The sequence below is a fragment of the Oncorhynchus keta genome, unplaced genomic scaffold (genome assembly GCF_023373465.1).
Source record: "Oncorhynchus keta strain PuntledgeMale-10-30-2019 unplaced genomic scaffold, Oket_V2 Un_scaffold_3956_pilon_pilon, whole genome shotgun sequence".
Classification (NCBI taxonomy): Eukaryota; Metazoa; Chordata; class Actinopteri; order Salmoniformes; family Salmonidae; genus Oncorhynchus; species Oncorhynchus keta.
Genome location: NW_026290928.1, coordinates 150,939 through 177,500, shown reverse-complemented (window position 1 = coordinate 177,500; position 26,562 = coordinate 150,939). Strand labels below are relative to the sequence as shown.

The following is a 26,562-nucleotide window of genomic DNA, read 5'->3' as shown; positions in this document are numbered from 1 at the left end:
TTCTGACAGAGAGCTGGTTTAGATAACATACCTCTAGTTTTAGGTTCTGACAGAGAGCTGGTTTAGATAACATACCTCTAGTTTTAGGTTCTGACAGAGAGCTGGTTTAGTTAATATACCTCTAGTTTTAGGTTCTGACAGAGAGCTGGTTTAGTTAATATACCTCTAGTTTTAGGTTAATTTATAAATGCAGAAATGTGTTTTGTAAAATGTGTTTCATTACATAGTGTTACTAGTAAGATAATAAACATATGAATTAACTAAATATGATACATATGAACTAACTAATAAGTGCTCACTTATTCATAATGTTCTCACCATGTACAGTATGTAATCCTCTGACCTGTCTATAACCTGTGACCTCTGACCTTGTAGAGATGGAGTTTGACCTTGACAGGGCCCTGGAAGATGTTCCTATCCACACAGAGGACCCTCCTGCACCTTCCTCTGCTCCTACCCTCTCGAGGTCAGAGAAGAGACCGTCAGGGGCCATGGGAGAACTGCCCTCAGACGAGGCCAAGAAGCTGCAGCACTTCACCAAACTACGTCCTCGCAGGAACAAGAAGATGCAGTCCAGTAAGATACCGGTGAGTATCGCCGCTGTGAGTTACTGCTGGGGGAATGAGCAGGACAGTAAGATACCGGTGAGTATCGCCGCTGTGAGTTACTGCTGGGGGAATGAGCAGGACAGTAAGATACCGGTGAGTATCGCTGCTGTGAGTTACTGCTGGGGGAATGAGCAGGACAGTAAGATACCGGTGAGTATCGTCGCTGTGAGTTACTGCTGGGGGAATGAGCAGGACAGTAAGATACCGGTGAGTATCGCCGCTGTGAGTTACTGCTGGGGGAATGAGCAGGACAGTAAGATACCGGTGAGTATCGTCACTGTGAGTTACTGCTGGGGAATGAGCAGGACAGTAAGATACCGGTGAGTATCGCGCTGTGAGTTACTGCTGGGGGAATGAGCAGGACAGTAAGATACCGGTGAGTATCGCCGCTGTGAGTTACTGCTGGGGGAATGAGCAGGACAGTAAGATACCGGTGAGTATCGTCGCTGTGAGTTACTGCTGGGGGAATGAGCAGGACAGTAAGATACCGGTGAGTATCGTCGCTGTGAGTTACTGCTGGGGGAATGAGCAGGACAGTAAGATACCGGGGAATGAGTAGGACAGTAAGATACTGTGAGTTACTGTGAGTTACTGGGGGAATGAGCAGGACAGTAAGATACCGGTGAGTATCGTCACTGTGAGTTACTGCTGGGGGAATGAGCAGGACAGTAAGATACCGGTGAGTATCGTGGCTGTGAGTTACTGCTGGGGGAATGAGCTGGACAGTAAGATACCGGTGAGTATCGCCGCTGTGAGTTACTGCTGGGGGAATGAGCAGGACAGTAAGATACCGGTGAGTATCGTCACTGTGAGTTACTGCTGGGGGAATGAGCAGGACAGTAAGATACCGGTGAGTATCGTCACTGTGAGTTACTGCTGGGGGAATGAGCAGGACAGTAAGATACCGGTGAGTATCGTCACTGTGAGTTACTGCTGGGGGAATGAGCAGGACAGTAAGATACCGGTGAGTATCGTCACTGTGAGTTACTGCTGGGGGAATGAGCAGGACAGTAAGATACCGGTGAGTATCGTCGCTGTGAGTTACTGCTGGGGGAATGAGCAGGACAGTAAGATACCGGTGAGTATCGTCACTGTGAGTTACTGCTGGGGAATGAGCAGGACAGTAAGATACCGGTGAGTATCGCCGCTGTGAGTTACTGCTGGGGAATGAGCAGGACAGTAAGATACCGGTGAGTATCGTCACTGTGAGTTACTGCTGGGGAATGAGCAGGACAGTAAGATACCCCTGAGTATCGTCACTGTGAGTTACTGCTGGGGGAATGAGCAGGACAGTAAGATACCGGTGAGTATCGTCATGTGAGTTACTGCTGGGGAATGGTGGTATAAGAACCCTGAGTATCCATGGTGTGTAGTAACAACCCTGGGGGAATGAGCAGTCAGTAACCCTGTATTGTCATGGTGTTATAACAACCCTGTATTGGTATGGTGTTATAACAACCCTGTACTGTCATGGTGTTATAACAACCCTGTAAGTGGTATGGTGTTATAACAACCCTGTAGTGTATGGTGTTATAACAACCCTGTAAGATGTCATGGTGTTATAACAACCCTGTAGTGTCATGGTGTTATAACAACCCTGTAGTGTGTTATAACAACCCTGTATTGTGTTATAACAACCCTGTATTGTCATGGTGTTATAACAACCCTGTAGTGTCATGGTGTTATAACAACCCTGTAGTGTCATGGTGTTATAACAACCCTGTAGTGGTATGGTGTTATAACAACCCTGTATTGTCATGGTGTTATAACAACCCTGTATTGTCATGGTGTTATAACAACCCTGTAGTGGTATGGTGTTATAACAACCCTGTAGTGGTATGGTGTTATAACAACCCTGTATTGTCATGGTGTTATAACAACCCTGTATTGGTATGGTGTTATAACAACCCTGTAGTGGTATGGTGTTATAACAACCCTGTATTGTCATGGTGTTATAACAACCCTGTATTGTCATGGTGTTATAACAACCCTGTATTGTCATGGTGTTATAACAACCCTGTATTGTCATGGTGTTATAACAACCCTGTAGTGGTATGGTGTTATAACAACCCTGTATTGTCATGGTGTTATAACAACCCTGTATTGTCATGGTGTTATAACAACCCTGTATTGTCATGGTGTTATAACAACCCTGTATTGTCATGGTGTTATAACAACCCTGTAGTGGTATGGTGTTATAACAACCCTGTAGTGGTATGGTGTTATAACAACCCTGTAGTGGTATGGTGTTATAACAACCCTGTATTGGTATGGTGTTATAACAACCCTGTAGTGGTATGGTGTTATAACAACCCTGTAGTGGTATGGTGTTATAACAACCCTGTATTGTCATGGTGTTATAACAACCCTGTAGTGGTATGGTGTTATAACAACCCTGTAGTGTATGGTGTTATAACAACCCTGTAGTGGTATGGTGTTATAACAACCCTGTATTGTCATGGTGTTATAACAACCCTGTATTGGTATGGTGTTATAACAACCCTGTATTGTCATGGTGTTATAACAACCCTGTAGTGGTATGGTGTTATAACAACCCTGTATTGTATGGTGTTATAACAACCCTGTAGTGGTATGGTGTTATAACAACCCTGTATTGTCATGGTGTTATAACAACCCTGTAGTGGTATGGTGTTATAACAACCCTGTAGTGGTATGGTGTTATAACAACCCTGTAGTGGTATGGTGTTATAACAACCCTGTATTGTCATGGTGTTATAACAACCCTGTAGTGGTATGGTGTTATAACAACCCTGTATTGTCATGGTGTTATAACAACCCTGTAGTGTCATGGTGTTATAACAACCCTGTATTGTCATGGTGTTATAACAACCCTGTAGTGGTATGGTGTTATAACAACCCTGTAGTGGTATGGTGTTATAACAACCCTGTATTGTCATGGTGTTATAACAACCCTGTATTGTCATGGTGTTATAACAACCCTGTATTGTCATGGTGTTATAACAACCCTGTAGTGGTATGGTGTTATAACAACCCTGTATTGTCATGGTGTTATAACAACCCTGTAGTGGTATGGTGTTATAACAACCCTGTAGTGGTATGGTGTTATAACAACCCTGTATTGTCATGGTGTTATAACAACCCTGTATTGTCATGGTGTTATAACAACCCTGTAGTGGTATGGTGTTATAACAACCCTGTAGTGGTATGGTGTTATAACAACCCTGTAGTGTCATGGTGTTATAACAACCCTGTAGTGGTATGGTGTTATAACAACCCTGTAGTGGTATGGTGTTATAACAACCCTGTAGTGGTATGGTGTTATAACAACCCTGTAGTGGTATGGTGTTATAACAACCCTGTATTGTCATGGTGTTATAACAACCCTGTAGTGGTATGGTGTTATAACAACCCTGTAGTGGTATGGTGTTATAACAACCCTGTAGTGGTATGGTGTTATAACAACCCTGTAGTGGTCATGGTGTTATAACAACCCTGTATTGTCATGGTGTTATAACAACCCTGTAGTGGTATGGTGTTATAACAACCCTGTATTGTCATGGTGTTATAACAACCCTGTATGGTATGGTGTTATAACAACCCTGTATTGTCATGGTGTTATAACAACCCTGTAGTGTCATGGTGTTATAACAACCCTGTAGTGGTATGGTGTTATAACAACCCTGTATTGTCATGGTGTTATAACAACCCTGTATTGTCATGGTGTTATAACAACCCTGTATTGTCATGGTGTTATAACAACCCTGTAGTGGTATTGTGTTATAACAACCCTGTATGGTGTTATAACAACCCTGTATTGTGTTATAATAACCCTGTATTGTCATGGTGTTATAACAACCCTGTAGTGGTATGGTGTTATAACAACCCTGTAGTGGTATGGTGTTATAACAACCCTGTATTGTCATGGTGTTATAACAACCCTGTATTGTCATGGTGTTATAACAACCCTGTAGTGGTATGGTGTTATAACAACCCTGTAGTGGTATTGTGTTATAACAACCCTGTAGTGGTATGGTGTTATAACAACCCTGTAGTGGTATGGTGTTATAACAACCCTGTAGTGGTATGGTGTTATAACAACCCTGTAGTGGTATGGTGTTATAACAACCCTGTAGTGGTATGGTGTTATAACAACCCTGTAGTGGTATGGTGTTATAACAACCCTGTATTGTGTTATAACAACCCTGTATTGTCATGGTGTTATAACAACCCTGTATTGTCATGGTGTTATAACAACCCTGTATTGTCATGGTGTTATAACAACCCTGTAGTGGTATGGTGTTATAACAACCCTGTAGTGTCATGGTGTTATAACAACCCTGTAGTGGTATTGTGTTATAACAACCCTGTATGGTGTTATAACAACCCTGTATTGTGTTATAATAACCCTGTATTGTCATGGTGTTATAACAACCCTGTATTGTCATGGTGTTATAACAACCCTGTATTGTCATGGTGTTATAACAACCCTGTAGTGGTATGGTGTTATAACAACCCTGTATTGTGTTATAACAACCCTGTATTGTGGTGTTATAACAACCCTGTATTGTCATGGTGTTATAACAACCCTGTATTGTCATGGTGTTATAACAACCCTGTAGTGTCATGGTGTTATAACAACCCTGTAGTGGTATGGTGTTATAACAACCCTGTAGTGGTATGGTGTTATAACAACCCTGTAGTGGTATGGTGTTATAACAACCCTGTATTGTCATGGTGTTATAACAACCCTGTATTGTCATGGTGTTATAACAACCCTGTAGTGGTATGGTGTTATAACAACCCTGTATTGTCATGGTGTTATAACAACCCTGTATTGTCATGGTGTTATAACAACCCTGTAGTGTCATGGTGTTATAACAACCCTGTAGTGGTATGGTGTTATAACAACCCTGTATTGTCATGGTGTTATAACAACCCTGTAGTGGTATGGTGTTATAACAACCCTGTAGTGGTATGGTGTTATAACAACCCTGTATTGTCATGGTGTTATAACAACCCTGTATTGTCATGGTGTTATAACAACCCTGTAGTGGTATGGTGTTATAACAACCCTGTAGTGGTATGGTGTTATAACAACCCTGTATTGTCATGGTGTTATAACAACCCTGTAGTGGTATGGTGTTATAACAACCCTGTATTGTCATGGTGTTATAACAACCCTGTAGTGGTATGGTGTTATAACAACCCTGTATTGGTATGGTGTTATAACAACCCTGTAGTGGTATGGTGTTATAACAACCCTGTAGTGGTATGGTGTTATAACAACCCTGTATTGTCATGGTGTTATAACAACCCTGTATTGTCATGGTGTTATAACAACCCTGTAGTGGTATGGTGTTATAACAACCCTGTATTGGTATGGTGTTATAACAACCCTGTAGTGGTATGGTGTTATAACAACCCTGTATTGTCATGGTGTTATAACAACCCTGTAGTGGTATGGTGTTATAACAACCCTGTAGTGGTATGGTGTTATAACAACCCTGTATTGTCATGGTGTTATAACAACCCTGTAGTGGTATGGTGTTATAACAACCCTGTATTGTCATGGTGTTATAACAACCCTGTAGTGGTATGGTGTTATAACAACCCTGTATTGTCATGGTGTTATAACAACCCTGTATTGTCATGGTGTTATAACAACCCTGTATTGTCATGGTGTTATAACAACCCTGTAGTGGTATGGTGTTATAACAACCCTGTAGTGGTATGGTGTTATAACAACCCTGTAGTGGTATGGTGTTATAACAACCCTGTAGTGGTATGGTGTTATAACAACCCTGTAGTGGTATGGTGTTATAACAACCCTGTAGTGTCATGGTGTTATAACAACCCTGTATTGTGTTATAACAACCCTGTATTGTCATGGTGTTATAACAACCCTGTATGGTGTTATAACAACCCTGTATTTTTACTTCACAGCAAATCAGCAGCACCACGTCTCAGGACGGAGAGCAGAACGGCCTGCATGGAAGGGTTGATGAGGGGGTGGACGAGTTCTTCTCCAAGAAAGTCACCAAGATGGACTCGAAGTTAGCGTTACGACTCATCACTATGAACAATTACTTGTCCTCTTGCTCTTTCAGCCATGTTTATATTGAAAAAGTTAACTTTCCCTCTCTCTCTCACTCCCCCCTCTCTCCGTCTCTCACTCCTTCCTTTCGCTCTCCCTCTCTCTCACTCCCCCCTCTCTCCGTCTCTCACTCCTCTCTTTCGCTCTCCATCTCTCTCACTCTCCCTCTCTCCTTTCTCTCTCTCCCCCTCTCTCTCTCTTCCTCTTTCACTCTCCCTCTCTCTCACTCCCCTCTCTCCGTCTCTCACTCCTCCTTTCTCTCTCTCCCTCTCACTCCTCCCTCTCTCTCTCACTGTCTCTCCGTCTCTCCTCCTCCCTTTCTCTCTCCCCTCTCTCTCTCACTCCCCTCTCTCCGTCTCTCACTCCTCTCTCTCTCTCTCACTCCACCCTCTCCATCTCCCACTCCCCCTCTCTCCGTCTCTCACTCCTCCCTTTCTCTCTCACTCTCCCCTCTCTCCGTCTCTCACTCCTCCTCTCTCTCTCTCCCCTCTCTCTCACTCCCCCCTCTCTCCGTCTCTCACTCCTCCCTTTCTCTCTCTCCCTCTCTCTCTCACTCCCCCCTCTCTCCGTCTCTCACTCCTTCCTCTCTCTCTCTCCCTCTCCTCTCTCTCCCCTCTCTCCTTCCCCCTCCTTCCCCCTCTCAGACGTTCCCTAAAGAGTTCAGACTCCCAGGACGGGGAGAAGAAGAGGAGTAAAGGAGGTTTCCTCAACCTCATCAAGTCTCGCACCTCCAAGTCTTCAGACAAAGACAAGTCTTCAGACAAAGACAAGTCTGAGAAGCTCCAGCCCTAACCCCAGCTCCAGCCCTAACCCCAGCTCCAGCCCTAACCCCAGCTCCAGTAACCACTGTCCCCGAGGGGCCTTCCTCCCCTAAGGCCTCCCTGAAGAGCCAAGCTCCAGAACCACCAGCCAAGGTCAAGGAGGCCAAGACCCAGCCCACTCATCCCAGCCAGCTCACCCAACCCCTGGAGTGCAGCAGCAGCTCAGACCGGTCTGAGGAGCTACGGACCCCAGACTCTATGGATGAGGTGTCAGAGGGGGACAGTAAGGGTAGTCCCCAGGGGGGGAGGCGCTACGGGGTGCAGGTGATGGGGACTGGACTCCTGGCGGAGATGAAGGCCAAGCAGGAGAGACGGACCTTCGGATCACATAAGGTCAGCACTGGTGAATCAAAAGTAATATATTACTGTGACTACATCCATCAGTACTGGTGAACCAAAAGTAATATATTACTGTAACTACATCTGCCAGTACTGGAGAACCAAAAGTAATATATTACTGTTACCACATCTGTCTGTACCGGTGAATCGAGAGTAATATACTACTGTAACTACATCAGTCAGTACTGGAGAACCAAAAGTAATATATTACTGTTTCTACATCTGTCTGTACTGGTGAATCAAAAGTAATATATTACTGTAACTACATCAGTCAGTACCGAAGAACCAAAAGTAATATATTACTGTTACTACATCTGTCTGTACTGGTGAATCAAAAGTAATATATTACTGTAACTGTCTGTACTGGTTTATATACTGAACAAAAATATAAGCATAGTTTAAACTATTTTACTGAGTTACAATTAAAATCAGGAAATCATTCCATTGAATTACATTAATTAGGCCCTAATCTGTTGAAGCACCTTTGGCAATTCAGACCCTTTACTCAGCAGCCTTGAGTCTTCTTGGGTATGACACTACAAGCTTGGCACACCTGCATTTGGGGAGTTTCTCCCATTCTTATCTGCAGATCCTCTCAAGCTCTGTTAGGTTGGATGGGGAGCGTCGCTGCACAGCTATTTTCAGCAGGTTTTCTTCAAGGATCTCTCTGTACTTTGCTCTGTTCATCTTTCTCTCGATCCAAACTAGTCTCCCAGTCCCTGTCTCTGAAAAACATCCCCACAGCATGATGCTGACACCACCATGCTTCACCGTAGGGATGGTGCCAGGTTTCCTCCAGACGTGACGCTTGGCATTCAGGCCAAAGAGTTCAATCTTGGTTTCATCAGACCAGAGAATCTTGTTTCTCATGGTCTGAGAATCCTTTAGGAGCCTTTTGGCTCATGACAGGCCGCTTGGAGTTTGCCATCTGTTGGCGGGGTCATGGTGCTGAGCTGTATGGCTGGACCTCAGCCCAGTCACTCTGTTACACTACAGCGCCACCTGCTGCCGGAAATAAATACAGCACAACACTTATTGTATTCTAAGAGCAAGCTGGGACGCTAAGTCGATAGGAGACAGTAACGTCCACACTAGTAGTAGGTCGATGTATAGTAGATGCTGTGACTGAACCCCCAGGGTTGTCTGTCTGTCTCCCCCAGGACCAGTATGACCAGTCGTCCAGTCCAGACAGCAGTGGCAACGGTGAGTGCATCTCTACTGGCTGGTTTATGTTTACAGAGTGGGAATCACATGACGTGGGAGACCATACTTCCTGAATCCACAGATGTGTATCGATTCACCCTGACTGCCTTGATTTAGACGGTCAAATTGAAGCTTATCTTGGACATGACCTCATGCATGTGTTTGCATGTGACTGAAGGTAATGAAGTTATTAGCACAGTTAGTGACTGAACCAGAAGACTTGTTTTGTGAATCAGTTGTGAATCGTTTGTGAATCGTTTGTGAATCGTTTGTGAATCGTTTGTGTGACTTGTTGCCTTCTGTGTGTCCCGTGAATGGCCGTGTGTGTCCTCACTATTGTTATTTTATTGTTGCTCCTTAATTATTTGTTATTTATCTTCTTTTTATTTTTTACTTCAGTTTATTTCAGTAAATTCTTTCTTAACACTTATTTTTCTTAAAACTGCATTGTTGGTTAAGGGCTTGTAAGTAAGCATTTCACTGTAAGGTCTACTACACCTGTTGTATTCGGCGCATGTGACACATTAACATTTAGATTTGATTATGTGTGTGTGTGTGAGCAGTGAAGGGCCAGCCTATCCCAACAGAGAGCAGGTCTCCAGGTGGCTCCAAGGCAGAGGGGGTGGTGGTGGTCGGCTCCCCAGAGAAGAGTCCTCGTGGTGGGGAGGCCAAACCAGAGACGGCCCCTAGGAACCGCATTACCTCAGTCCTAAGTTCCAGTCCTAAGCCCCATCTCCAGGGCCCCAAGCCAGCCCTCGCTGCCCGACCCTCCATCCTTCAGAAGCCGCGCACCAGCAGTAGCAGGAGCATAGGTAGGCCTGTAATATGGAGCATTGAGATGTACAGATATACTAGATATTCTTATATCCTTCCATTAGTATGGATAACAGCCAGGAGCATAGGTAGGCCTGTAATATGGAGCATTGACATGTACAGATATACTAGATATTCTTATATCCTTCCATTAGTATGGGTAACAGCCAGGGTAATTGGTAGACAGGGTATAACATTTGGTCCACCAGCCACTGGGGAAGGTAGATAAAAAAAATCTACCAGACAAAATGTTGTTATTTAATTTAAAATTACACGAACAAAACACACACAAAAGCAGACAAGCCTTTGTAATGCTTCTTAAACAGCACATATATTACTAGTAAGAAGTAACTAATGTGGTTTATTGAATAATATTTTTTTTACTCCCTTTAAGGGCGGGAGGTTGCCGTGGTAGCGTGATGTCAGTCATGTTAGTGCCTCTGTGAGATTGAGTCTGACTAGTAGAGGCGTTGTCTTCTCTTCTCTAGCTGTTGAAACTCAAACATAGAAAAACAAACCTGGCTTGTGAAACAAAACAACGTAAATAGTCAAGAAACACAAGGATAAAGTCTCTCTTCAGTAGACTTCAGTTTCAAGTAAATTAGACCAACTTTTAGGCCTTGTCCGCAGCGCTTCTAAAGATGAATATTTCCCTCCGCTCTTCACCCCCAGCCAGGCTGTGTTGCAGCGCGAGGTGGAATAGACTATATAGGATTTGCAGTTCTTTGACTTTGTGCAATTAATTTACCAGCTATGAAACAAAGTGGCTTTGAAATACCTTGAAAACAGCTACTGCAGCATTTATTTGACTATAAATGTGATCATACTTGACTATTTTTATTCCCAAATGCACTGTGGAGCCAAACACCCTCCACAGTGGCTGGTGAGAGACATCTGGCAGGTGGTGTGTGTTCATTTTAGGCCCTGTTGGTAGAGTATGGAGCATTTACATAACACAGATTGATACTGTATTTTAGTTTTATTCCTGTGGTATAGTGAACAGCCAGGAGCATAGATACATTATGGATCAGATAAACAAAATATAGATGTTTTATTCCTGGATGTTAAATCTGTTAAAGATCTAGAACTATCAGGCCCCTGGATGTTAAAGATCTAGAACTATCTAGCCCCTGGATGTTAAAGATCTAGAACTATCGAGCCCCTGGATGTTAAAGATCTAGAACTATCTAGCCCCTGGATGTTAAAGATCTAGAACTATCTAGCCCCTGGATGTTAAAGATCTAGAACTAGCCCCTGGATGTTAAAGATCTAGAACTATCTAGCCCCTGGATGTTAAAGATCTAGAACTATCTAGCTGGATGTTAAAGATCTAGAACTATCTGGAGCCCCCCCTGGATGTTAAAGATCTAGAACTATCTAGCCCCTGGATGTTAAAGATCTAGAACTATCTAGCCCCTGGATGTTAAAGATCTAGAACTATCTAGCCCTGGATGTTAAAGATCTAGAACTATCTAGCCCCTGGATGTTAAAGATCTAGAACTATCTAGCCCCTGGATGTTAAAGATTTGTTAAAGATCTAGAACTATCTAGCCCCTGGATGTTAAAGATCTAGAACTATCTAGCCCCTGGATGTTAAAGATCTAGAACTATCTAGCCCCTGGATGTTACATCTGTTAACGATCTAGAACTATCTAGCCACTGGATAATAAAGATCTAGAACTATCTAGCCCCTGGATGTTACATCTGTTAAAGATCTAGAACTATCTAGCCCCTGGATGTTACATCTGTTAACGATCTAGAACTATCTAGCCCCTGGATGTTAAAGATCTAGAACTATCTAGCCCCTGGATGTTACATCTGTTAAAGATCTAGAACTATCTAGCCCCTGGATATTAAAGATCTAGAACTATCTAGCCCCTGGATGTTACATCTGTTAAAGATCTAGAACTATCTAGCCCCTGGATGTTAAAGATCTAGAACTCTCTAGCCCCTGGATGTTACATCTGTTAAAGAACTATCTAGCCCCTGGATGTTAAAGATCTAGAACTCTCTAGCCCCTGGATGTTAAAGATCTAGAACTATCTAGCCCCTGGATGTTACATCTGTTAAAGATCTATAACTATCGAGCCCCTGGATATTAAAGATCTAGAACTATCGAGCCCCTGGATATTAAAGATCTAGAACTATCTAGCCCCTGGATGTTACATCTGTTAAAGATCTAGAACTATCTAGCCCCTGGATGTTACATCTGTTAAAGATCTAGAACTATCGAGCCCCTGGATATTAAAGATCTAGAACTATCGAGCCCCCTGGATATTAAAGATCTAGAACTATCGAGCCCCTGGATATTAAAGATCTAGAACTCTCTAGCCCCTGGATGTTACATCTGTTAAAGATCTAGAACTATCGAGCCCCTGGATATTAAAGATCTAGAACTATCGAGCCCCCTGGATATTAAAGATCTAGAACTATCGAGCCCCTGGATATTAAAGATCTAGAACTCTCTAGCCCCTGGATGTTACATCTGTTAAAGATCTAGAACTATCGAGCCCCTGGATATTAAAGATCTAGAACTATCGAGCCCCCTGGATATTAAAGATCTAGAACTCTCTAGCCCCTGGATGTTACATCTGTTAAAGATCTAGAACTATCGAGCCCCTGGATATTAAAGATCTAGACCCCTGGATGTTAAAGATCTAGAACTCTCTAGCCCCTGGATGTTACATCTGTTAAAGATCTAGAACTATCTAGCCCCTGGATATTAAAGATCTAGAACTATCTAGCCCCTGGATGTTACATCTGTTAAAGATCTAGAACTATCCCCTGGATATTAAAGATCTAGAACTATCTAGCCCCTGGATGTTAAAGATCTAGAACTATCTAGCCCCTGGATGTTACATCTGTTAAAGATCTAGAACTATCTAGCCCCTGGATGTTAAAGATCTAGAACTATCTAGCCCCTGGATGTTACATCTGTTAAAGATCTAGAACTATCGAGCCCCTGGATGTTAAAGATCTAGAACTATCTAGCCCCTGGATGTTAAAGATCTAGAACTATCTAGCCCCTGGATGTTAAAGATCTAGAACTCTCTAGCCCCTGGATGTTACATCTGTTAAAGATCTAGAACTATCGAGCCCCTGGATATTAAAGATCTAGAACTATCTAGCCCTGGATGTTAAAGATCTAGAACTATCTAGCCCCTGGATGTTACATCTGTTAAAGATCTAGAACTATCTAGCCCCTGGATGTTAAAGATCTAGAACTATCTAGCCCCTGGATGTTAAAGATCTAGAACTATCAAGCCCCTGGATGTTAAAGATCTAGAACTATCTAGCCCCTTGATGTTAAAGATCTAGAACTATCTAGCCCTGGATGTTAAAGATCTAGAACTCTCTAGCCCCTGGATGTTAATCTGTTAAAGATCTAGAACTATCTAGCCACTGGATAATAAAGATCTAGAACTACGAGCCCCTGGATACAAAGATCTAGAACTATTGGATATTAAAGATCTAGAACTATCAGCCCCTGGATATTAAAGATCTAGAACTATCTAGCCCCTTTACTAAAGATCTTGAACTATCTAGCCCCTGGATGTTAAATCTGTTAAAGATCTAGAACTATCTGGCCCCTGGATATTAAAGATCTAGAACTATCTAGCCCCTGGATGTTACATCTGTTAAAGATCTAGAACTATCAGATCTAGAACTATCTAGCCCCTGGATGTTAAAGATCTAGAACTATCTAGCCCCTGGATGTTACATCTGTTAAAGATCTAGAACTATCTAGCCCCTGGATGTTAAAGATCTAGAACTATCTAGCCCCTGGATGTTAAAGATCTAGAACTATCTAGCCCTGGATGTTAAAGATCTAGAACTATCTAGCCCCTGGATGTTACATCTGTTAAAGATCTAGAACTATCTAGCCCCTGGATATTAAAGATCTAGAACTATCTAGCCCCTGGATGTTAAAGATCTAGAACTATCTAGCCCCTGGATATTAAAGATCTAGAACTATCGAGCCCCTGGATATTAAAGATCTTGAACTATCTAGCCCCTGGATGTTACATCTGTTAAAGATCTAGAACTATCTAGCCCCTGGATATTAAAGATCTAGAACTATCTAGCCCCTGGATGTTACATCTGTTAAAGATCTAGAACTATCAGCCCCTGGATATTAAAGATCTAGAACTATCTAGCCCCTGGATGTTAAAGATCTAGAACTATCTAGCCCCTGGATGTTACATCTGTTAAAGATCTAGAACTATCTAGCCCTGGATGTTAAAGATCTAGAACTATCTAGCCCCTGGATGTTACATCTGTTAAAGATCTAGAACTATCTAGCCCCTGGATGTTAAAGATCTAGAACTATCTAGCCCCTGGATGTTAAAGATCTAGAAAGATCTAGAACTATCTAGCCCCTGGATGTTAAAGATCTAGAACTATCTAGCCCCTGGATGTTACATCTGTTAAAGATCTAGAACTATCTAGCCCCTGGATGTTAAAGATCTAGAACTATCTAGCCCCTGGATGTTAAAGATCTAGAACTATCTAGCCCCTGGATGTTACATCTGTTAAAGATCTAGAACTATCTAGCCCCTGGATGTTACATATGTTAAAGATCTAGAACTATCTAGCCCCTGGATGTTACATCTGTTAAAGATCTAGAACTATCTAGCCCCTGGATGTTAAAGATCTAGAACTCTCTAGCCCCTGGATGTTACATCTGTTAAAGATCTAGAACTATCGAGCCCCTGGATATTAAAGATCTAGAACTATCAGGCCCCTGGATGTTAAAGATCTAGAACTATCTAGCTCCTGGATATTAAAGATCTAGAACTATCGAGCCCCCTGGATATTAAAGATCTAGAACTATCTAGCCCCTGGATGTTAAAGATCAGAACTATCTGTTAAAGATCTAGAACTATCGAGCCCCTGGATATTAAAGATCTAGAACTATCTAGCCCCTGGATGTTACAACTATCTGCCCCTGGATAAAGATCTAGAACTATCTAGCCCCTGGATAAAGATTAAAGATCTAGAACTATCTAGCCCCTGGATATTAAAGATCTAGAACTATCTAGCCCCTGGATGTTAAAAAGATCTAGAACTATCTAGCCCCTGGATATTAAAGATCTAGAACTATCTAGCCCCTGGATGTTAAAGATCTAGAACTATCTAGCTCCTGGATGTTACATCTGTTAAAGATCTAGAACTATCTAGCCCCTGGATGTTAAAGATCTAGAACTATCTAGCCCCTGGATATTAAAGATCTAGAACTATCTAGCCCCTGGATGTTAAAGATCTAGAACTATCTAGCCCCTGGATGTTACATCTGTTAAAGATCTAGAACTATCTAGCCCCTGGATGTTAAAGATCTAGAACTATCTAGCCCCTGGATGTTACATCTGTTAAAGATCTAGAACTATCTAGCCCCTGGATGTTAAAGATCTAGAACTATCTAGCCCCTGGATGTTAAAGATCTAGAACTATCTAGCCCCTGGATGTTAAAGATCTAGAACTATCTAGCCCCTGGATGTTACATCTGTTAAAGATCTAGAACTATCTAGCCACTGGATAATAAAGATCTAGAACTATCGAGCCCCTGGATATTAAAGATCTAGAACTATCTAGCCCCTGGATATTAAAGATCTAGAACTATCGAGCCCCCTGGATATTAAAGATCTTGAACTATCTAGCCCCTGGATGTTACATCTGTTAAAGATCTAGAACTATCTAGCCCCTGGATATTAAAGATCTAGAACTATCTAGCCCCTGGATATTAAAGATCTAGAACTATCTAGCCCTGGATATTAAATCTAGAACTATCTAGCTCCTGGATGTTAAAGATCTAGAACTATCTAGCCCCTGGATGTTAAAGATCTAGAACTATCTAGCCCCTGGATATTAAAGATCTAGAACTATCTAGCCCCTGGATATTAAAGCTGTTAAGGATCTAGTGATAGTGTAATAGTAATATTCTGGGGTCTGAGGCTGGACACCTTCTGCCTTTCAATAGACCACAGATCTTCACCTAGGATGCCAACTAATCTGGCTTCCTGTCGCAGTCATCAACTACGTAAACAACAATAAACGATATATCTTAACCTGGAAATTTGACACACACCTGTCCTAGTTTTGGGACAATAGAAACCTTGGTGTAGTTCTGATACTGGTTCTCTTTCTGTCTGCCAGATGAGGTCTGTGACTCTCCTGGAGGGAATGTGTCTCCCAAGGGGGCAATGCTGCCTTACAGCCTGAAGAGGGTCCCCTTGGACAAGGACAAGGAGGGGCAGGGCAGTCCTCTACTGGGGGGCACGGGGAGCAACAAAAGCCCCTCTGCTCAGGCAGGTAGGTTACCTTTACCCATCCAGGTAGGAACAGACCGAGTCACACACTATCATACTTCCAGGTGTCGTTCATCACTGTGCGTTTGAGGAAGCCTGGAAGGAGAGGCTGTTTAGCCCTAAAACACAGACCTCTGTTTCCCTCAAACGGTATCTCTTCTCAGTAGAGAGAGAGAGATGTGTCGGACACCAGAATATATTATCCTTACTGCATAGAACAAGCCTGGAAGGAGAGGCTGTTTAGCCCTAAAACACAGACCTCTGTTTCCCTCAAACTACACATTCTACTACACACTCTACTACACATTCTACTACGCACTCTACTACACACTCTACTGCACAGTCTACTGCACAGTCTACTACACACTCTACTACACTACTACACAGTCTCCTACACACTCTACTACACAGTCTACTACACACTCTACTACACTACTACACAGTCTCCTACACACTCTACTGCACAGTCTACTACACACTGTACTACACTACTACACAGTCTATAACACACTCTACTACACAGTCTACTACACACTCTACAACACACTATAACACTCTACAACACACTGCTACACACTCTACTACACACACTACTACACACTACTGCACACTCTACTACACACTCTACTGCACACTCTACTACACTACTACAAAGTCTCCTACACACTCTACTGCACAGTCTACTACACACTCTACTACACTACTACACAGTCTACTACACACTCTACAACACACCCTACCTACACACTCTGTTGCACAGCAACATTACTCATATGAACAGTCACTGAGGGCACCACAGACCACTCTTCACCCTCAGTGCTAGTGAGGAGATTTAAATCATGTTCTATGGATCAAGATTGAATCTATCGATCTTTTATTGATCTGTTATTGATCTGTTATTAATCTGTTATTGATCTGTTATTGATAGGCTACTCAGTATTTACAAACTCCATCAATAAGGAACCACACATTGTCTACTTGTATTCTATTTTTAGCAGCCCAGATGTGCTGAAAGACAAATTAGAATGAATGACTGCCCCAATCGGCTTGGCCCTGTGGCTAATTTAATGGCTGATTGATCAACGAGCACTAAAGTCCAGCCTCCCTCCCTCCCCCCTCTCCCTCCCCCTCTCCCTCCCTCCATCCTCTCCCTCCCTCCATCCTCTCCCTCCCTCCTCTCCCTCCCTCCCCTCCCTCCCCCTCCCTCCCTCCCTCCCTCCCCCCCTCCCTCCACCCTCTCCCTCCCCCTCCCTCCACCCTCTCCCTCCCTCCCTCCCTCCCTCCACCCTCCCCTCCCTCCTCTCCCTCCCCCTCCCCTCCCCCTCTCCCTCCCCCCCTCTCCCTCCCCCCCCTCCCTCCCTCCCTCCCCTCCCTCCCTCCTCCCTCCCCCTCTCCCTCCCTCCCCCTCTCCCTCCCTCCCTCCCTCCCTCCCCTCTCCCTCCCCCTCTCCCTCCCTCCACCCTCTCCCCCTCCCTCCTCTCCCTCCCTCCACCCTCTCCCTAGTGAATGTTCCAACAGAAGACGGTAGTGTGTTTGATTCTGATCAGGAAGCTGACAAGACAATCTCAGAGCCCGACACGCCTGCCAATCACCTACCAGCACCGAACAGGAAGTGGGCGAGCACAAGAGCAGGAAGTCCCTCCCCTGTACTGGTTAGAAGAAGTTCTCCCTTTCCCTCCTCCTCTCTCACTTGCATCTTTTCTAATCTCTCATCTTGTCCCGTAGTTCAGGTCAGACTGCAGTGAGATTCACTATTGGAGCTTCTGGACGTGATTTGATTGATATTGATGGCTTATAATTGAAGGGAGCTTTTACCAAAATGAATCTAAAATACCGCCTACTGATCTTTCTCCAACTGGCACCTGAGGCAGAAAGTTATCCGGGCTTCTCTAGGCTTCACATGGGAAACGTTCATATTTTTAGAATATGTCTTTGATGCCAGTTGGTGCCAGTTGATGCCAGTTGGTGCCAGTTGATGCCAGTTGATGCCAGTTGGTGCCAGTTGATGCCAGTTGATGCCAGTTGGTGCCAGTTGGTGCCAGTTGGTGCCAGTTGATGCCAGTTGATGCCAGTTGATGCCAGTTGGTGCCAGTTGGTGCCAGTTGGTGCCAGTTGATGCCAGTTGATGCCAGTTGGTGCCAGTTGATGCCAGTTGGTGCCAGTTGGTGCCAGTTGATGCCAGTTGGTGCCAGTTGCTTTTCTTTAAGAAATGTGTTGGATTGATTCATCTTTCACAAGTTACTATCTAGAAGTGTTATTTTGACTAATTTTTAGCACTGATGAGGTAGAAAAGGAGATTAAAACAGAAATCAAACCGTTTGTTTTTCAGATAAGGTTGTTTTTGGCGCCCTCTGCTGTTCATTCTCATAACCAGCTCCTGTCCTCTTCTCCTCCGCAGTGAAACCAGGCTCAGTGTCGGACCCTGCCAATCGCCAGAGCCCCCACCGCCACAACTCTGAGGACAACGGCTCCAAACCCAAGGACCAATCCCCCAACCCTGACAGAGACAAGGGACCGGGGAGAAAGTCTCCCCGATCTGGAGAAGAGGCCGACAAAGACTTTATTTTTATATGAGAAACTAAACTCTCAATGAATGACAGGTGCATTGTACCTGCCTGTCATCTCAGTATATCTGATGTCAGGAATCGGAAAGCGACGACCGTATGTCTAGAGACTGTCGGGCAGAGTAACCCATGTGAAGTGTTTCACTGTGATAGGACTGTTGTACACTTTCACTAATCTCAGTAATACCAAGATAAATAAGGCTAAAGCACTGTTATGATGATGCACTGTTGTGTGTTAAGTCACTGTGGATCATAAACAACACATTTCCTGAAGGGGGAAGGAGAGGGACATCCCTTTACATGACTCAGATATCTCATGGCTTGGCCATGTGTGTACTATGTCATCATGGTTTGGCCATGTGTGTACTATGTCATCATGGTTTGGCCATGTGTGTACTATGTCATCATGGTTTGGCCATGTGTGTACTATGTCATCATGGTTTGGCCATGTGTGTACTATGTCATCATGGTTTGGCCATGTGTGTACTATGTCATCATGGTTTGGCCATGTGTGTACTATGTCATCATGGTTTGGCCATGTGTGTACTATGTCATCATGGTTTGGCCATGTGTGTACTATGTCATCATGGTTTGGCCATGTGTGTACTATGTCATCATGGTTTGGCCATGTGTGTACTATGTCATCATGGTTTGGCCATGTGTGTACTATGTCATCATGGTTTGGCCATGTGTGTCATCATGGTTTGGCCATGTGTGTACTATGTCATCATCATGGTTTGGCCATGTGTGTACTATGTCATCATGGTTTGGCCATGTGTGTACTATGTCATCATGGTTTGGCCATGTGTGTACTATGTCATCATGGTTTGGCCATGTGTGTACTATGTCATCATGGTTTGGCCATGTGTGTACTATGTCATCATGGTTTGGACATGTGTGTACTATGTCATCATAGCTTTGTGTGCCGGTCATCCCCTGTGCTTGTATTGGGAAGTGAACTGGTGTACTGTCATGCCAGTAAAAGCTAGCCTGGAATCCACACTGAATATCTGTTTCACTATTCATATTGGTATCCATGCCAGTAAAAGATTAGCTTGAAATCCACACTGAATATCTGTTTCACTATTCAGATTGGTATCCATGCCAATAAAAGATAGCCTGGAAGCCACACTGAATATCTGTTTCACTATTCAGATTGGTATCCATGCCAGTAAAAGCTAGCCTGGAATCCACACTGAATATCTGTTTCACTATTCAGATTGGTATCCATGCCAGTTAAAGCTAGCCTGGAATCCACACTGAATATCTGTTTCACTATTCAGATTGGTATCCATGCCAGTAAAAGCTAGCCTGGAATCCACACTGAATATCTGTTTCACTATTCAGATTGGTATCCATGCCAGTAAAAGCTAGCCTGGAATCCACACTGAATATCTGTTTCACTATTCAGATTGGTATCCATGCTAAGTGAAAGCCGGACATGGATGGGACTCCAGCTCGGGGCTTTTCTGCAGTCAGCATCAATTGGCTCCTAATTCAGGACCTGACGGCTTCGTGTGGACAGACGGACGTTTTCAAACCTGATTCAGGACCTGACTGCTTCGTGTGGACAGACGGACGTTTTCAAACCTGTCCAGCAATTCAGGAAGTAAACTGAAATACCATTTGAACTGAAATACCATTTGAACTGAAATACCATTTGAACTGAAATACCATTTGAACTGAAATACCATTTCCATTTCTCTTCATTGCTTTTCAATCAGAATTGTTTTTAAATTGGAATTTGTCTTATTTTCTGGATTGACTGGAATTGAAATGGAATTGACCCGAACCCTGCTGTCTAGTCAGCCCGACAATTAGGGGTCATGTCCTGACCTCGGCACCTTTCGGTCTTTCAATTGGTCTTTGTTTGCTGCCTCGCTGCCAGTAGTTTATTTTCTTCACGACCTGTAAAACATATGGCTTTGTGGTCAGAACGGGTTTTGACTGAAGGGTTCAGAACGTAGTGACGTATCATATGGCTTTGGACTGAAGGGTACCGGTCAGAACTGAAATACCATATTGACTGAAGGGTTGGCTTATTTGGTCAGAACGTAGTGACGCCATATGGTTTCGACTGAACTTACCAGTGACGCCACGGTTTGGCTTTGGACTGAAGGGTCGGCTTACTGAAATCAGAACTGAGTGACGCCACGGTAACATATGGCTTTGGACTGAATGGGTTTAAACTTAAATGGTCAGAAACGTGAGTGACGCCACGGTAACATATGGCTTTGGACTGAAGGGTCGGCTTACTTCAGAACGTTGACGCACTTATGGCTTTGGACTGAATGGTTGGCTTACTCGGTCAGAACGTAGTGACGCCACGGTAACATATGGCTTTGGACTGAAGGGTTGGCTTACTCGGTCAGAACGTAGTGACGTCACGGTAAAGTATGGGCTTTGGACTGAAGGGTTGGCTTTCGGTCAGAACGTAGTGACGTACGGTAACATATGGCTTTGGACCTCGGGTAACATATGGCTTTGGACTGAAGGGTTGGCTTACAGAACGTTGACGTCACGGTAACATATGGCTTTGGACTGAAGGGTTGGCTTGAACGCTGTATCATATGGCTTTGGACTGAAGGGTTGGCTTACTCGGTCAGAACGTAGTGACGTCACGGTAACATATGGCTTTGGACTGAAGGGTTGGCTTACTCGGTCAGAACGTAGTGACGTCACGGTAACATATGGCTTTGGACTGAAGGGTTGGCTTACTCGGTCAGAACGTAGTGACGTCACGGTAACATATGGCTTTGGACTGAAGGGTTGGCTTACTCGGTCAGAACGTAGTGACGTCACGGTAACATATGGCTTTTGGACTGAAGGGTTGGCTTACTCGGTCAGAACGTAGTGACGTCACGGTAACATATGGCTTTGGACTGAAGGGTTGGCTTACTCGGTCAGAACGTAGTGACGTCACGGTAACATATGGCTTTGGACTGAAGGGTTGGCTTAAGGGTGACGCCACGGTAACATATGGCTTTGGACTGAAGGGTTGGCTTAGTCGGTCAGAACGTAGTGACGTCACGGTAACATATGGCTTTGGACTGAAGGGTTGGCTTACTCGGTCAGAACGTAGTGACGTCACGGTATCATATGGCTTTGGACTGAAGGGTTGGCTTACTCGGTCAGAACGTAGTGACGACGTCATATGGCGGTAACATATGGCTTTTGGACTGAAGGGTTGGCTTACTCGGTCAGAACGTAGTGACGTCACGGTATCATATGGGTTTGGACTGAAGGGTTGGCTTACTCGGTCAGAACGTAGTGACGTCACGGTATCATATGGCTTTGGACTGAAGGGTTGGCTTACTCGGTCAGAACGTAGTGACGTCACGGTATCATATGGCTTTGGACTGAAGGGTTGGCTTACTCGGTCAGAACGTAGTGACGTCACGGTAACACGTGTTCCCGATGTCTGGGACTGGGTTGAATGCTGTGAATGCATCGCATTCCATGAACCTGTCCACCTGGGGCCTCGTTCAGTAGGCAGATAACGGAACAAAACTGACTGAAACAGGGAGGTCAAATTACCTGAACTTGTCCAATAAGAAACACTTGTTTTAGTTCATTACGCTCTCTACTGAACAGGACCCTGAGGGGTGAACTATGAGTTGAACTCGGGATAACCGGTGATGCGAAAGCGTCTCACCTTTTAGCAAAGGTCCATTTCTATGGCAACGAATCCTCCAGAACTAACCCTCTCTGAGGCAGGCTAACTCCACTTACCTTGAATTAAATGATCGATCAAATCAGATTCCCTCCCTCTCGCAAAGACTGTTTCATCATCCCCTTCATTTGAGGTAGATGACTGATTTTAAATATATATATTTTTTGTGTGTGTTAAAAAATAATAATGTTAAAATATCTAACATTTCACATTTAGTAATGACGGAATGCATTCTAAACTTCACCCCCAGTAGCACTTCTGTATGACTTCATAATATTATTTTATTGATAGGAGGGGGGGGGTGGGGGTGCCTGTGGTTGTTGTGCATTGATAAGCACACCAAATACGGCACTTATGATAAGTAATAAAAAATAAAGACTAATTAATGATAAATAATCTAATTAAAAAACGCGTTAATGATGAGTGATAAAATAAAGGCACTTCAAAAAGCCAAGTTCACACCACAACCCGCTGAGTTTCCAAAATAACTTTTCTTTTCTCTTGATTTCTGCACAAATGAAAATGTTGCACTGAGTCGCCCACGGATTGATGTTTCAGCATTTGTCGCGATGAAGAGTTCGCTGTTCGACTAGCCACGTGCGACATGCACGCGCAAGCAGTTTTACAAGCCTTCTAGAGTTAGCGGCAGGCGTACAAGCAATATCCACCTGCGTTAGGTACACATGACGCCTGAACTGGGATGTGAAGCTAGCGGAAGCTGGTTAGCTTTAGAAAGACCCTGAGTAGATCTCGCATGCTTCGTAGGATAACCCCTCTGGTTAATGTTTGAATGTTAAATGACGAGACAGAGGCATTGATGCGAGTAACCAGTCTTGTTCAGTACATGACAACACATCCGGGTATCTCAAGCACCCCGGTAAAACACAAGAGTACCAACAGATGGCGTCACGGTGCCATCTTACACCCATAACAGTTAACTGTCTCGGTTGGTTTGGATTTCTCCGGCTTGTATTTTATTCTTTCTGTTTGGGGATAAAGAGCAGCTGGTTGTCTTCTGTTTGGTTCAATAAAATCATGTAACAACGTGTTAAAATGAATCCTTCAGAGTTAAATAAGTAAGAGAGGGAGTCTATCTCTCAGGCAGGGTGATTACTGCTGAATTTGTGTCTCTGATATGCATATGTGGTGTACTGTATGTGTAATATAATACTGTATGTTAAGTTACATACATGTAATATAATACTGTATGTTAAATTACATACATGTAATATAATACTGTATGTTAAATTACATACATGTAATATAATACTGTATGTTAAATGACATACATGTAATATAATACTGTATGTTAAATTACATACATGTATTATAATACTGTATGTTAAGTTACATACATGAATATAATACTGTATGTTAAGTTACATGCATGTAATATAATACTGTATGTTTAATTACATACATGTAATATAATACTGTATGTTAAATTACATACATGTAATATATCCACACACGTATGTGTACACACATCCTATATTACTATGGTACTACTAAGCACACTACTAAAATAGGTTTATATAATTATGTAATTTATTGAAATAAAAACAGTGTTTGGTGATGTTTTTGTCCCTTTTCTTGTCCTTATTGTAAATGTACGTTGTGTTAATACTGAAGCAATCAATTTGTCCATTTCATTGTTTTCTTCTTCAAGAAACATTGATTATATTTGCCTGATCATATCTGAAAAGCATTTTTTTTTTAAAAAGGAAACTTAATTCAACAAAGAAAATGACTCCATGTTGTTACTCAGTGTGTTTTATGTTGTTATGGACGATACTCCATTAACATGGTTCACTAAATCCCACTACTGGCTGTGGACATGTCCTTCCTTATGGGAATATTTATACCAAATAAAATAATTGTACAGATTGAAACACGTCTAAATGAGATTTGTACAGATCTTTGATGACACGTTGATCATTGAATCAGTGTTGACATTGATCATTGAATCAGTGTTGACATTGATCATTGAATCAGTGTTGACATTGATCATTGAATCAGTGTTGACATTGATCGTGAACCATTGATCGTTGAATCAGTGTTGACATTGATCGTTGAACCATTGATCGTTGAATCAGTGTTGACATTGATCATTGAATCAGTGTTGACATTGATCGCTGAAACATTGATAGTTGAATCAGTGTTGACATTGATCGCTGAAACATTGATCGTTGAATCAGTGTTGACATTGATCATTGAATCAGTGTTGACATTGATCGCTGAAACATTGATTGTTGAATCAGTGTTGACATTGATCGCTGAATCAGTGTTGACATTGATCGCTGAATCAGTGTTGACATTGATCGTTGAATCAGTGTTGACATTGATCGCTGAAACATTGATTGTTGAATCAGTGTTGACATTGATCGCTGAATCAGTGTTGACATTGATCGTTGAATCAGTGTTGACATTGATCGTTGAAACATTGATCATTGAATCAGTGTTGACATTGATCGTTGAATCAGTGTTGACATTGATCGCTGAAACATTGATCATTGAATCAGTGTTGACATTGATCGTTGAATCAGTGTTGACATTGATCGTTGAAACATTGATCGTTGAATCAGTGTTGACATTGATCGTTGAATCAGTGTTGACATTGATCGTTGAATCAGTGTTGACATTGATCGTTGAATCATTGATCGTTGAATCAGTGTTGAATGAATGGAGAGACATAGCTTCTTATATGTGTGCTCTGCCTGTTGACACGGATGCCAAGCCGATGCTGGTATCCTTCCTCTTCATCACCATGAGGCAGCACGATAGAGTTCCCATACATTGCGGTACTCATCGTCTCGGAGTGAACCCTGACAAGTCTGTCTCCATTCATCTGCTCTTCTTTAGTTTGAGCTTATTGTGGCTTCTCATTCTGTCTCCTTTTCCTAATGTGGCTACAGTCTCCAGGAAACTCATGAGCGGTTGTCCTCCCTTCGTCTTAAACCTTGTCCCAACTAAAAGTCTCTGAGAGCGGAAGGAGTGGTCTGTCACAGTATGGAGTTGAATTCAAATGGCTTGACACGCTTTAGAACTTAACAACTTGACACGCTTTGGAACTTAACAACTTGACAAACTTTGGAACTTAACAACTTGACACGCTTTGGAACTTAACAACTTGACACGCTCTGGAACTTAACAACTAGTGGTCCTTCTGTAGCTCAGTTGGTAGAGCATGGCGCTTGTAACGCCAGGGTAGTGGGTTCGATTCCCGGGACCACCCATACGTAGAATGTATGCACACATGACTGTAAGTCGCTTTGGATAAAAGCGTCTGCTAAATGGCATATATAACTTGACACGCTTTGGAACTTAACAACTTGACACGCTTTGGAACTTAACAACTTGACACGCTTTAGAACTTAACAACTTGACACGCTTTAGACCAGGGGGAGCCAGACTGGGGTGACCAGGGGGTGACCAGGGGAGCCAGACTGGGGTGACCAGGGTGAGCCAGACTGGGGTGACCAGGGTGAGCCAGACTGGGGTGAGCCAGACTGGGTTGACCAGGGGGAGCAGACTGGGGTGACCAGGGTGAGCCAGACTGGGGTGAGCCAGACTGGGGTGACCAGGGTGAGCCAGACTGGGGTGACCAGGGTGAGCCAGACTGGGGTGACCAGGGTGAGCCAGACTGGGGTGACCAGGGTGAGCCAGACTGGGGTGACCAGGGTGAGCCAGACTGGGGTGACCAGGGTGAGCCAGACTGGGGTGACCAGTAGAAGGGCTTTTTCCCCACTAGTAATTACCAGTAGAAGGGCTTTTTCCCCACTAGTAATTACCAGTAGAAGGGCTTTTTCCCCAGTCGTATGTGGTACATACAACCTTTCAACTTCGTTATAGGCAGGTCGGTAGCGTAACTAGCCACTAGATGGTGGGATAACGATGAGAGAAAGCCGAGCCATCCCTCTGGGCACAGACGTCCATTGAACTTCTATTCCACATTTTAATTCAACCAGTGTGTGCCCAGCGGGATGGGAGAACTCTTGTCTGCATTCTGCGTTTGATTGAAATACAGGCCTGTCATTCAACTAGAATAAAACACTGAAATATGTTACTGTGAAACTGTACTCACAATATAAAGAGTGTCTTGACTTAGTGCTTTTTAAAATGCAAGCCTGGAATGAATTCAGCCAGCCACTCTAAAGATC

The 26,562-nt window shown here is 43.3% G+C and overlaps 1 long non-coding RNA gene and 1 pseudogene across 1 annotated transcript; one reads left to right on the top strand and one right to left on the bottom strand.

The window, feature by feature from the left end:
- LOC118381799 (F-actin-uncapping protein LRRC16A-like) overlaps positions 1–18,950 on the top strand; it is a 279,527-nt pseudogene extending 260,577 nt beyond the window's left edge.
- Positions 18,951–21,422: 2,472 nt separating this feature from the next.
- Positions 21,423–22,061, bottom strand: LOC127928767 (uncharacterized). The gene is made up of 2 exons (XR_008132148.1): positions 21,910–22,061; positions 21,423–21,551 (listed from the first exon to the last, which is right to left on the bottom strand). It is a non-coding gene; the product is annotated as an uncharacterized LOC127928767 (long non-coding RNA).
- Between the last annotated feature and the right edge of the window lie 4,501 nt (positions 22,062–26,562).